At 45.8% G+C, this 12,860-nt stretch overlaps 1 protein-coding gene and 1 pseudogene across 1 annotated transcript in view; one reads left to right on the top strand and one right to left on the bottom strand.

Moving 5' to 3' along the window:
- WWC1 (WW and C2 domain containing 1) overlaps window positions 1-12,860 on the bottom strand; it is a 151,201-nt gene that overhangs the window by 91,039 nt on the left and 47,302 nt on the right. The gene's annotated exons all lie outside the window — the stretch shown is intronic.
- Window positions 10,626-11,230, top strand: LOC134371217 (COP9 signalosome complex subunit 8-like; annotated as a pseudogene).

The raw sequence follows: 12,860 nt of genomic DNA, 5'->3' as shown, positions 1-12,860 counted from the left end.
TGAGCGCACTGGCCATCCCTATATAGGATCCGAACCTGTGGCCTCGGCTCTACCAGCACCGCACTCTCCCGAGTGAGCCACGGGGCCGGCCCTTGTCATGAAAATCTTGCATCTGCGAGGTGACTTATGTGCTTCTCTGTAAGAACCTGGTGTCCAAACTGTTAGAGAATGATAACAACACTACCACAAGCTCAGTACTTTATGTGTATTGTGTCATTAAATCTTACCACAATCCTGTTAAGTGGTTCCTATTACAAGCCTGTGCTATAGAGGAGTAAATGGAGCCTTGCAGAAGTGACTTTAAGTTACCCAGGGTCACTGCCTGTTAAGAGTTGGACTGGGGATTTGAATTCAGGTCTCAGCTACTACTCAGAAAGTGAATGAAGATGTCCAAATCTACACAACTAGGTGGCCAGAAGAGGGAATTTTAAAATACCATGGGATTTGAAACTATCCCCAGAAAGAGCATCCCTTTATAAAGTCTGGGAAGAAGGGAAAATCAGGGGGCCATTTTTGCCCCCAGCTATAAACTGGCCATCAGGAATGTTTATTAGTAACACTGTGGGTGAGGCTGTGGGAGAGGAAATGGCTGGCTGTGGAAGACAAGAAGGAAATGAATCATGTATTAGATAAGCCAAAAGAGATGCTTATCTAATTCTTGGAGCCCAACCTTGGAGCAGAAATCACAGTGGATGAACGACAGAAAAGCTGGAGAAGTACTGGTTCCTTGAAGTTCCTAAAAGGCCTCAAGAACTCCAGCCATGTTATTTATCATGGGAAAAAACGGACATGGCCTCAGTATCTGTAGGTTGATAAACTATGGCTATAACCATTTGATGTAACTATTTGGAATGAAGCATTTTGAATAACAGGGGAGAAGCTTATAGTATATAATTTTAAAAGAAATAAAAAAGCAAAATACAAAATTGTGTGCGCAACATACCTCACCTGCCTGCAAGAAAAAGGGGAAATGACTATAAGGGAAAAGGCCAAAATGCTGACAGTATTTGCCTTTCAGTGGTGGAGATGAGGTTCAGGGTTTGTTTTTGTTGTTTTTGTTTGCTGCTTTTATAAACCACAAATAAGACAAACAAATAAACCTAAAAATACTGAGAATATTTTCCTATCCAACTTCAGTCCTTTTATTCAGAACCTCTTACCACCCCTGCATAAAACAATCATTCTAAAGTGAACCCTAATTTTCTTCTTGTAGAAAAATTTAAAGTAAAGACAAGTATAAAATATTGAAAGAAAATAGCCATGAACAGTAATTACATGATCCCTGCTGAGAAGTGGGGCCAAGAGATCCCACATGGCCCCAGTCCAGCTACCAGGAGAGGGATGGAGTCAGGAATTAGTCCCCTTCCCACAGTCTGCACACCCCAGAAGGAACCAGCCTGAGAGGCTGTCTAGGGGCTGATGTGAGAGGCCTTTGAAGAGACTTAGAAATTACTTCTAGATACTTCCCCCACAATCAATCACCCCAAATTATAACCAACTGAGTTTCACTGGAGGAGTCCTGGTAATAAATTCGGAGCAGCTTGGAATTTTTTGTGTGTCACAGAAAGCTGATAAAGGTCAGATCAGCCTGGCATAACAAACTGGTAAGACCATGGTCAGAACACTTGACAGTACGAGCTGTTAAAACAACTCACACCCACCCTCCATGAACCACTCTGCCCTGAGAATGTTGTGGCCTCAGAAAAATAGTGGCTTCCTACTGTTTCTGGTAAGGACTTCAAGGACACAGCTCTGAGACTGCTGACTGCATTCTCCACGCTATATCACAGGGAAAGAACATCTTTTCCTGGGCACCTGTTTTATCTTAACAGCAGAGGCCGGAGAGCTACTACTTTACAAGATATGTACTTCTATTATTTGCTTATATGCCTGTCACCTCTATGTGTCTCAAGAGGGCCTGAGCATATCTTATTAACCGTTGTAACCTCAGCATCTTATATGAGTGAATGTTCACTGAATGAATAAATGACCTCACAAAAAAAAAAGAAGGAAAGAAATATTTCATTAGAATCCCAGCAGGGTTCACAGCTAGGCCCTACACCTTTGAAGTCTGGCTTGTCCCACCAAAGAGAAATCTGTGAATGAAGAACCAGTTCAGGGTCCTCAAAATGCTTTTGCATTCTTCACCTTATTTGATTCTCAAACAACCATCATTAACAGCAGCATCACGACCATTATTATTATTCCCCCGTTTTTCAGATGAGCAAACTGACTCTCAGTCTTTCCTAAATTGACAGGGCTCTTGGGTCCCTGTTTTGTGCCAGCATTGGACCTGCGCCACCTGAGCCCTGGCTCACTGCTCGGTCCCCTCCACCACGAACTGTCTCAATGGGCCACCCTCCCTCATTCTCAGCTGATAACTAGAGAAGTGTGGCAACAGCCAATTCTCCTTCCCTGGGGAGTGGATAACCCACTGGGTAGAGAATGGAGGCCTCTGTCTCCTACTCTTGTTTCATTGTCATTAGTATAATCGCCATCATGCAGAAGCAAACTCTCTCTGGCACATGCATTTGTAGCCTTTGCATAGCTCTGCTCAAAAGTCCTGGGGGAAGGAGGTGCTGCCCGAGGGTAGAAAGGATACTTGTGGATTGTCTATAGGTTTCAATTATTTGGGAGCCAAAGCTAATTTCGTCATCACATATGATTCCAAGCCCAGAGGACTTGGAAGACCCTTGCCTGACCCTGATGTACTATGGCTTCTTTTCCATGGACACCAACACACAGAAGCCCAGAGGTCAGGGGAGTGGGCAAGGGCTTTGGAACCACAGGGACCTGGGTTTCCAGCTGTGAGTGCTTGGGCCAGATTCTTCGCCTCTGTGGGCCTCATGCAGCATGCCCCCCAGCAAAGAATGCATTCCTTTGCTTCCTTCTATTTTCTCTCCAAAATGAAGCCTTCCAATAAATATGCCTTTGGCTATGTAAGGAGTCTGCTGTGGTCTGAATGTGTCTCCCAAAGTTCATGTGTCGGAAACTTAATGCCTAATGCAACAATGTTGAGAAGTGGGGCCTAATAAGAGATGATTGGGAATAGATTAATGTTGTTATCATGGGTTAGTTATTACAGGAGTTGCTTTGTTATAAAAGCAAGTTCAGCTCCCTCTTGCTCTCTCACTCTCACCCTCCCTTGCTCTTCCGCATTCTGCCATGGGATGATGCACCATAAATGTCCTCACCAGATGCAGGTGCCATGCTCTCAGACTTCTCAGCCTCCAGAACCATGAGCCAAATAAATTTCTGTTTATTACAAAATTATCCAGTCTGTGGTATTCTGTTATAGCAACATAAAGTGGACTAAGAGTCTAATCAGAAGAAATCGTGTGCCAAGATTTCACAGTGGAAAAGAACATATTTGGGCATAGCACCAGCTGATGAACCAAGATTCTCCCCTGGCTGCCCACTCCCTGTGCCCTACATGGAGAGGGGAACTGATCTCTGAGATTTCACAGGCCATGGCCTGGACCTTTACCCAGTAGATTTCCAAAAGCCCCTAGATCACTCCCATTTGTTCTCATCATGGTCCCCAAAGGAATCGTTCACATCTCTCCCTGCTCTCTTTTTTTCTCTCTCTCAGCCTGTCTCTCTCTGCCTGTCTCCCACCCTCCTACCTTTGCGGCCCCCTCACCTCACTTCTCCTGCTGTTGACTCTCAGTTCTTCTACCCCCTTTCTTGTTCACTCCACTGTACCCCATAATAACTACACATAAATACAATCTTGTCACTCTCTTGCTTCAACCCCTCCCAAGTCTTTCCACAAAACTAGATCAGATTCCAACTCCTTGCCATGGCCTATGCAGGGTGTCCATAAGCAAGTGTCCTGCCTGCCACTCCAGCCTCATTTTCCTCAGTTCTCATAGTGCAGTAACCTCATTCCCACCTCACAGCCTTTGCTCACTCGGGTCCCTCTGCCCCGGATGCTGTTACCTGCCCTTGTCCATACACCCATCCAATCTTTGCATGGATCACTCCTTCTGTCCTTCAGCTCTCAGCTGAGATGCCATTTTTGAGAGGCTTTCCCAGGGAGCCTTGTCTTTGGGCCCCCCTCCCACTGCTTTCTGTCACTGTTATTGTTTGTTGACATGTTGACTGTCTTTCCCAGGAGCCATGTCTGCTTACTTCACCACTGTCTTACTATAATCAAACCCAAGGCCTAACACAGAGTAGATGCTCCCTAATATCTGCTGAATAAATGAAAGAACAGAGGACTTGTTTGCATCCCTTCCCCTCCAAGGCAAAAGGCTTCAGATTTCTTTGGTCTTTGTTTTTCCTTCCTGAAGTAAAGCTCATGAGCCCAACACTTACAAAGCCAGAACCAGACTCCTACAAAGAGCTCCAGGGACACAAAGCCCACAGCCCTACTCCAGGGTCTGTTACAAGCCACAAAACTGTTTACCCCAAAGCTCAAAGCCCTCCACACATCCACAGCAAACTGGAAACTACCAAAGGACGAGCCCTGAGAATCTTCCCTAGGAAGACTGAAATGACAGAACCAAACCAGGTGCACAAAGGAGAAACTCACCAGTGCAGCCAACTACATGGGCATCCAGAAACTTTTTTCCACGGACTGGCAAAAGTTGGACTCTGGAATTAGGTCCATGACAAGCACCCAAGGGTCTTATAAACTTCAGGAATAGTTATTTATTTTTGTACCTAGGACACTGCTAGTGCTAGGTACATCCCAGATTCCCCCAAAATGTAGAGTGGAGCAATGAAAGAATCAGCTTTTTAAAAAGTAAGATAAAATATAAGAAATTTATCCAAATAGTTTAAATTTTGCTTTACCTTAAAGAAAAATGCAAGCCAATGAGAAAGGATTCGACACTCAGCCCTGATTTATGCCTGTTCCAATGCCTCGATATTGAAAAACAAAGGTGAAAAGCCTTCATTTTTGGAAACGCGTAAGCTAGTTACCAAATATCTTTTGCATAGATAGCTATCATATGTCTAGCACCAAGTACTATATACAAGCTTGAAACCAGCTGAAAATAAACCCACAAACATATTCATTCAACCATGATTACATATTGTATATGGAGGAATAAAAACAATGAAGACGTCATTCAAACTGAAGCTTTCACGAAAGGTGCCACAGGAATCCAAGAAAGGTGAGATACTTGCACACTGGCCTATTTTCCCAGGAGGCTGCATGCAGGAAGCAGGAAGCAGGAAGCAGCTTGGGTCCTGACTTGGCAGTAATTGAACCAAGTAAATAACGCCATATGTCTTCAACCTTTGCATCCACGCACCATGCAGTGGAGGAAACCAAGGCTTTGAGAGGTTGTGATTGGCTTGATGGCACACAGCTGTGGAGAAACCGCTCTTGAGACCGACGGACAGCTGTAAGGAGGTCAGGCTCCCTGGGGCGACAGGTACGAGAAGGGCAGCAACTCTAACTTCCTGGGGTGGGTGAAGAGAAGGACGAGTCTGGCAGGCCCTTCAGGGCATCGTTCTCCAGCAGGCTGACGCCAGGCGCAGGGCTGGCTGTTGTTTGCACATAAGTAGCATCTTGTCTCTTTACTTAAGAACTTCGTATGCAAAGGGCAAGAAATGCCTCAGGGTCTGACAGATAGCCAGAGACTGGAAGAAAAGTCTGGAAGGAAAAGCCAGGCTGGTCACAGGGCACCTTTAGGGAAGCCTGAGGAGGAGGATGGAAGGTCAGTCATGGCCTCTTCTTAGGGAATGTGGGGAAGGGAGGTAAGCAAACCTGCTGAGGTGAGTCTGGGAAGGCAGAGGGATGAGAAACAGTATGGGAAGGGGTGTCCCATGCTAACCCTAATTTAACTCTTACAATGTCTTAGCTGTTCAATGAACGCTGTTGACAAATAGTTGACCAGAAGAATGAGTGAATGAATGAATGATGATGATACGGACAGGTTCTTCTCCACTTCCTCTCCCTCCTGTCCTGCTCTCGACTAGATATCCTTCATTTTGACACAGAGGAAAAACAGAACATTGTTTAAGAGTATGGCATCAAGGGGATGTGACAGTCAGTCCAGAAGAGGAATTTTCTGCTCTGTCCAAGTGCCCATCTGGCCCATGCTGGGCAGCCTCCTGGACTGGTGGCACCTGGGGACCAGAAGGGGAAGGTGTGGAAGACAGTTATTGGGTTTTTGCCACCAAGCACTCATTTCCACATCTTTTGTGGTGAGAGCACTGAAAATTTCCTGGGGAAGCCACCTATCTAAGATTCTTAGTCTGTGTGCTTTGATGGAGAGCTGATTTCACACCAGCTCTAGGGATGAGAATGTGATATGGGTCTGACCACACCCCACTCTATACTCCTGAACCCCAGCTTCTGGTTCAGGGGCAGGCAAGTGACCCAATATGGGCTAGCGAGAGGCAACCTGAGGACTTCTGTCTGAACAATGAATAAGAGAGATCTTTTTTTGCATTTTTCTTCAATTCTAGAAAACCATTACATGGAAACTAAAAATAAAGCCAATATAGCAATAGGCAGAGTCAGGAGATGGAGAAAAACTAAGTCCTGATGACATAAGTGGAGCCCTAAATGTACTTCTTCTAGACTTTTCCAGTATGTGAACCAGTGTTTAATGTCCAACTTGGCTGTGTGTGTTTCCATGAGATCACAGAAAATGACCTAGAGCTGGGAGGTGAGGCAGGTGTTTTAAGCAGCAAAGATGGACAGAGCTCACATTTGGAGGGCCCAGGAAGGTGGTACCCATGTGGACTGCCACTCTTCTTGCTGGGCAAAATGTTGAGTACTACTGTGAGGAAATAAAGGGTTACTAAGGAGGCTGCTGTTGGTCACAAAGTTGGGGCTGGTGGAGCTGCTGGTCCAGACCAACTCTTCCAAAAGAAGGAGGGTGTGTGTGTGTGTGTGTGTGTGTGTTTTTTTTTTTTTTTTTGCAGCTGGCTGGTATGGGGATCTGAACCCTTGCCCTTTTGGAAGGGAGACTCCAGCCCAGGGGACTAGAGGCAGTCAACCTCACCCCCAGCCCCACTCTGCCTTCAGTCTGCAAACAGAGGCAAAGGGAAGAAAGCCAGCCTAATGAGGGAAAGAAAGGAGCACTCCTGAGGATCTACTGTGTGCTGAACAGCAGACCTGGATGTAAGTCCCAGCTCGGCATGGCCACTCATGTTGTGTGACCTTGTGACAAGGTGCTTAGTAAACATTAGAAGGCTGATAAAGTCTGCCTGCAGGACTCTGCTGAAGGTGAGAGTGAGACTGCTTGGCCTGGACTAGGCCCTGAAGTGTGGCATGGAAGCCAAAAACCTTCAATAGGGAAGGAAAAGATAAATTTTTTGAGCCCAAAGTTGGAAAACATTAAATAAAACAAACAAAAAACCTCCCTACAGTTGTAAGGTAGGGGATGCTCTAAACAAAAGGAGATTTCAGGTGGCTTGCTCAGGAACAGGTGTGTGGGAGGGAAAGAGAACTGGGCAGGGGTGTCCGAAATCCAGGTGCCCATGAGGACCTACTCCTCCATGGCTTAATGACCTTGCAGGTCCCCGGGGCACAATCATGGGAACTAGGTATTGGAAGGACTTCTAGAAATCACTATGTCCAGTCATCTCATTGTGAAGATGGGGAAACTGAGGCCCAGGGAGAGGAAGGGACTTGGCCATGATCACTCAGTGGCAGAGCTGGGAGGGAAACCCAGCTCACTCCACGATTTCCCAGCTCTAGAACCTTGGGGGTGTTAGTTAACACTGTCATGCCTCAGTTTCCTCCTCTGTAGAATAGGGATAATAATAGTCCCCAACTCATAAAGCTGTTCGTAGGTTTACAGGACAACGTGTGCACAACACTGAGTGTCATGTCTGACATACAGAAAGCAGTCACAGTATGTTAGCTTTGGAATTTTCAGACCACTCAGGAACTTCTCCCTCAGTCTTCCCACATCCCCGAGCAAAGAATCCAGATGGCAGTTTGGAGGCTGGACCACCCTAGCCCCACCCCAGACAAATTCCTTCCAGGCCACCTTCAGGAAGGGCACTGTGAAGGCCCTTTCCTAGCATGTCATTTCTTCCTTTGCATTTCTCTAGGGAGCCTGCTCGGACAGCTACTTCTCAATCCTTTCCGGATGGAGCCTTTGTATTTCCTCCTTGGAGAAACCCTTGTTTGTGATGGCCGTCACCCCCAGCTGGCAAGTAAGTGTGGTTCTCTCTGGCCTGGCCAACATCGAGGTGGGATAAAGGCAGGCCTGTGCTCACGGCCAAGCTCCCACCCCACCCCGGAACTCCTCGAGAGGTGTGCTTCAGTGAAAGGGACAGTGATGTGTGGCCCTTCCCTCTGCCAGCAGCTCTCCCCATCCGGCCATGGATTAAATGAGCCTGGGTAACTGCCCAAGCGGAATATAAAGCCTGCAAACATCCTGGGGGCACACCCCTCCTTGGCAGAAAACAGTAGAGAGGGTGAGGGGGGACAGCTCGGGTCTCCCCAAGCTTCACCTATCTGGGCTTGTGCACATGTACACATGCACACAGCAGTCACGTCTCCTGAGCTCAGGAGCCAACTCTTCCACTTGCCAGCTGTGAGCCCTGCACACATCACTTCCCCTCAATGCCGCATTCCCCCACCTGTTCAGTGGGGCTAACAGCAACACCCACCCCACAGGGGCTGGGGGGAGAAAAGGAGCTCAAGTATACCAGATGTTTGCACAGTGCTTGGATATAGTAGGTGCATGATACTCTGGTATCATGGTAGATACATCGAGTAGTTAAATCACTGTCTCTGACCCTCCAGACCAGGTTAGATCCCAGCTTAATAAGCCCATGGCCCCTCTGCTCCTCCTTCCCAGCTCTTCACAATCACTTACAGTCTTTCCCTGTAGAGAATGACCTCCACAAGGGCAGGGATCAGGACTGTTTAGGTCACTGTAGTATCCCCAGTGGACAGTGGACAGAATAACTCCTGGTGCATAATGATGACAATGAATAGGGATTTTGCTTTTGGACTGAATTTGCTTGACAGTGACACTATAAATTTAAAAATCATCAGATTTCACCCAGGCTAATAAATAAGACAGATCCTCACATAAATTCCTCCTCACCTTCTCCTGAGCCCTCCCCTGACACAGAGAGTGAGGGTATCTCAGGGAACATGAAGCCTCTGCCCAGATCAGGCCACCAACTGACAGAATGGCAAAAACAGGGTTTTAGTTCCACATTAGCCAGGGACCCACAGACAGGTCCTAACAGAATGAGCAAGGACTTCACATGACCTTTTCCCCAACACCAGCATCTCAAAGAAAGGTCCACGAAGATGCTGGCGCAGCAGCCAGAATCTGCGGCACAGAATTCCAAACTCTCTCTCTGGGTGGGCCAGGGTGAGACTGGAGGTGGTGAATCTGAAGCAGGGAATGTGCCCCTCTGAGCAAGATGGGCTGAGTAAGCAGTGGAACTGCCTCCCTCCTAGGGTCTGCCTTGGGGGAATGTGTGACCTAAACCAGTTAAATCACAACTCACAGCATCCCAGGAAACAGCATGGGGTGGAGGGGGAGATTCCAAAGCTGGTGCAGCTGAACTGGAGAGACCTCTAAGGAGGAACCTTGTCACTCAGTGGGTTGGGGGCACTGCAAATGCCCGGGGGTGATTTCTGAGGCTCCCATCAGGAAAGTTAGGAGGAACCCAGAGGACAAGCCCAGTGTCAAAGATTCAGAATGACTGTCTTGCGACTAGGGAAGCAATACCTGCCAAAGACAGGAGGCTGCAGGCTCATTCCCTACTCAGCTCAGCTCTTCTTGCCCTGCCCAGCCCCCCAGACCCTCAAGAGACCCCCAGAATGTCTGTTCAATGCCCCAACATCAGAAGGCAGGCATCTGGGAGACAGGGTAAAACAGTGCCTGACACTAATGAAACGGCTCCTAATCAAATCGTTTTACATGGAACCAAACATCCATTGTTGCATTAAAAAAATAAGGCATGTCTGTCAATCATTTCTAAACTGCCACCAACTGATGGAATAATTTCAAAGAGCATACCAACTTGGGCCCTGGGAGGTCCCGACTTTTGCTTTTTAACTGATTCTAACTAGTCACACAGGTTTCTCAACTATGGCTCACCTCTGAATTCCTCTGCTCATAGCAAACAGGAGGTATTCAAATAAGTTGTGTACTCTGCTTGCATTTATTCTCTCAACAAGCACTTCAGGCATGCCTACTAAATGCAAGGTGTGTGCTAAGTATCCTGTTACAGTGTTTTTGCACCTGTAAAATATGGACTTTCAGTCTAACTCCAGATCTGCTGACACTGGTCAGCAAGAACCTGCCCTTCCCACACCCTTCTCCTCCTTTGTACATCAAACACAAGGCATCCAGTTAATCTCAGGCAGCAGCGGGCTTCAGGTGGCTTGACAGCTGGGGCTGTGGCATTCCACAAGCTCTTGTGGGTGCTCCTCTGCCATCTGATTCTGTTATGAGATGGGGCCGGTCACTTCTCCCTGCCCAGGTGCCTTACGAAGCCTTTGCATGCTGGTAATACTCTTATTCTCAACCTGAGATGGTCCTGAGATGCCACTGCAGACCTTGAACTTGGATGCAGAGTGTCACTGAAGTTGTGAACTGCAGCTCCACAGAAAAACTGGATCAGAGGACAGTTTGAGGACTGGCTGTTGGGAAGGTGTGGCAGTGAGACCGGCTGAGAAGATGCCAGTGGAGGTGATGGCGAAAAGTTCCAAAAAGTTGTTGGATCAATGTGATGACCAAGAACTCAAGGCTCCTGGAAGAACTGATACACCCCCAGTGTATGGTCAGCTTCTAGCTTTATATTTGCTCCATAATGATATGAATAATGCAAGCTATCTTTGGAAAAGAATACCACCTGCTATAAAATCTGCAAATTCTGAACTTGGAGGAATTTGGTCGGTAGGGCAAAGAATCTGGCAGAGAGATTTCCCTAGCAGTGCTCACCCATGGGTCTGAGACGGTCCAGCCAATCATAGAAGGACTCAGAGGTGCAACAAGGAGAGGAGACTTCCCCTTGGTCTCTCAAACACATACCTCAATAATCACTGACGATTTTGCAGCCTTTGTTGGACTTCCTGCAGAAAAGGCTGTGAAAAGTATGTGAGAACAAGGATGGCAAGCCGACTCCACCACCAGGAGGGTTCTGCCCAGAAAGCCAGTTGCAGGGGCCCTGATGTTTCTTGTAACAGGTTTATTCCCTTCTCAGAGTCTGAGCCAGTACCCCCAGTCCCTGACAAACTCAGTCAGCCAGACTGACTGATTACATGGCTGTCCTTGAAAACTGATTTCTCCTTCTGAGTTCAAGATGCACTTTCAGAATTGGGCATACTGACAAATATAGAAATGTAAAATTTTTATTTTCAACTTACTGGATGGGTTAAGCACCTCAGTATTCCTTGCTGAGTATGTGATAAAATACATATATAAAGTTTATCATATATATTTTATTCTTAAACATTTTGCTGAATAGTTGTTGAAACAATTCTCATTTTGTGTAAAATTTAACAATTTGGATGGAGCCCGACAGTATTATGTGGTTAGCTTATATTTCCTAGTGACTCATAAAGCAAGCTCTCCCATTTCATGTAGAACAGTGGTTGTCAACTGTCTTTTCTCTGCCCCAGCACACACCACGCTCCCATCTGTACCACTGGTTATAGTTGTAGTGATTCATTTGGGGGTTAAGGAGGACCTAAAATTCAGGGCAGACTGTAAATTGCTTGGGATTGTGATTTACCCTCTTTGGAGAATATGCTCTCTTTTCTCCCCACCTCCTGAGAGTCACTAATGTGGAATACAGAAATATAGCTGAGGAACAAAGAGACCGTTTCCTTAGTAAACCAGCTTAACTTTAGAGTTTTTCCGATAGTGTCCATTGCTGGCAGTGGAGGGCGTGCCATGAAAACACAACTTATTTAAGACATTCATGACAAGTATTAAGTTGTAATGTCTCCTGAGGGAAAAGTTAACGTGGAATGCATTATATGGGGAAAGAAGCTATTACGGTAAGTGATACTCTTCGTACAACTATCCCACAGCCTATTGGCTGCTTATATTTGTCTCTTGTTTCAAGTTCTGCTTTTTTGGAGAAATAATGAACAAGCCTTTCATTCTTTGTGTGACAGCCCTCTGAATATGTGAAGTTGTTTATTGCATCTTCAGGTTAAAACATTCTTTAATGGTTTTATTTTGCATTTATTCAATATTAAATTGAATTCTTAAAAAAAAAAAAAGAAAATAAATAAACTGGTTCACAGATGAGTAAAACAAATTCTGGTGAAAACCATGAACACCACCCACTTGGTGCTAATAATAATAAATACTTGCATAGGATGTGCAGGAACTAATCTAAGCTCTTTACCTCAACTACCTCATTTAATCTTCATGAAAAGCCCATGAGTTAGTGATTAACATTATTTCCTTTATGTAGGTGGGAAAGATCAAGACTCCAAAAATGTAATGATCTTATCAAGGGTCACATAGATTGTACAGGCAGATGCTGGGATTCAAACCCAGGCACTCTGACTTCACAGCCTGCTCGCTTAATCATGGGAAATTCAATAACTGGATATTTATTATACCTTGATCCCTGTACTTATAAAATCATTTAGTGAAACAAGAGTCATCAAAACATGAAAATTTAACTCATGAACTGAGCACTTATAAAATTGGTTGCTATTCAAATATCACTTCCCATCAGTGTCCAACCCAACCCATCAACATTTCCAGTCAACATCTTTATGGGTCGGCTGGGTGTCCTAGCATTTGACAGAGCAATGCAAATACAATGCACATCTGCTGAAAGGGAAATCGCTAACATTCTAAAAGAGGGAGGATTTCATGGAGCTGGTGAAAGTGATGTTGAAGAACTACTCAAATCACACCCAAGAAGTGGTAGTTACTCAGTTAACAATG

This window comes from Cynocephalus volans, chromosome 2 (genome assembly GCF_027409185.1).
Source record: "Cynocephalus volans isolate mCynVol1 chromosome 2, mCynVol1.pri, whole genome shotgun sequence".
NCBI classification, from domain to species: Eukaryota; Metazoa; Chordata; class Mammalia; order Dermoptera; family Cynocephalidae; genus Cynocephalus; species Cynocephalus volans.
The sequence above is the reverse complement of the archived record's forward strand: the minus strand, read 5'-3'. Positions and strand labels throughout refer to the sequence as shown.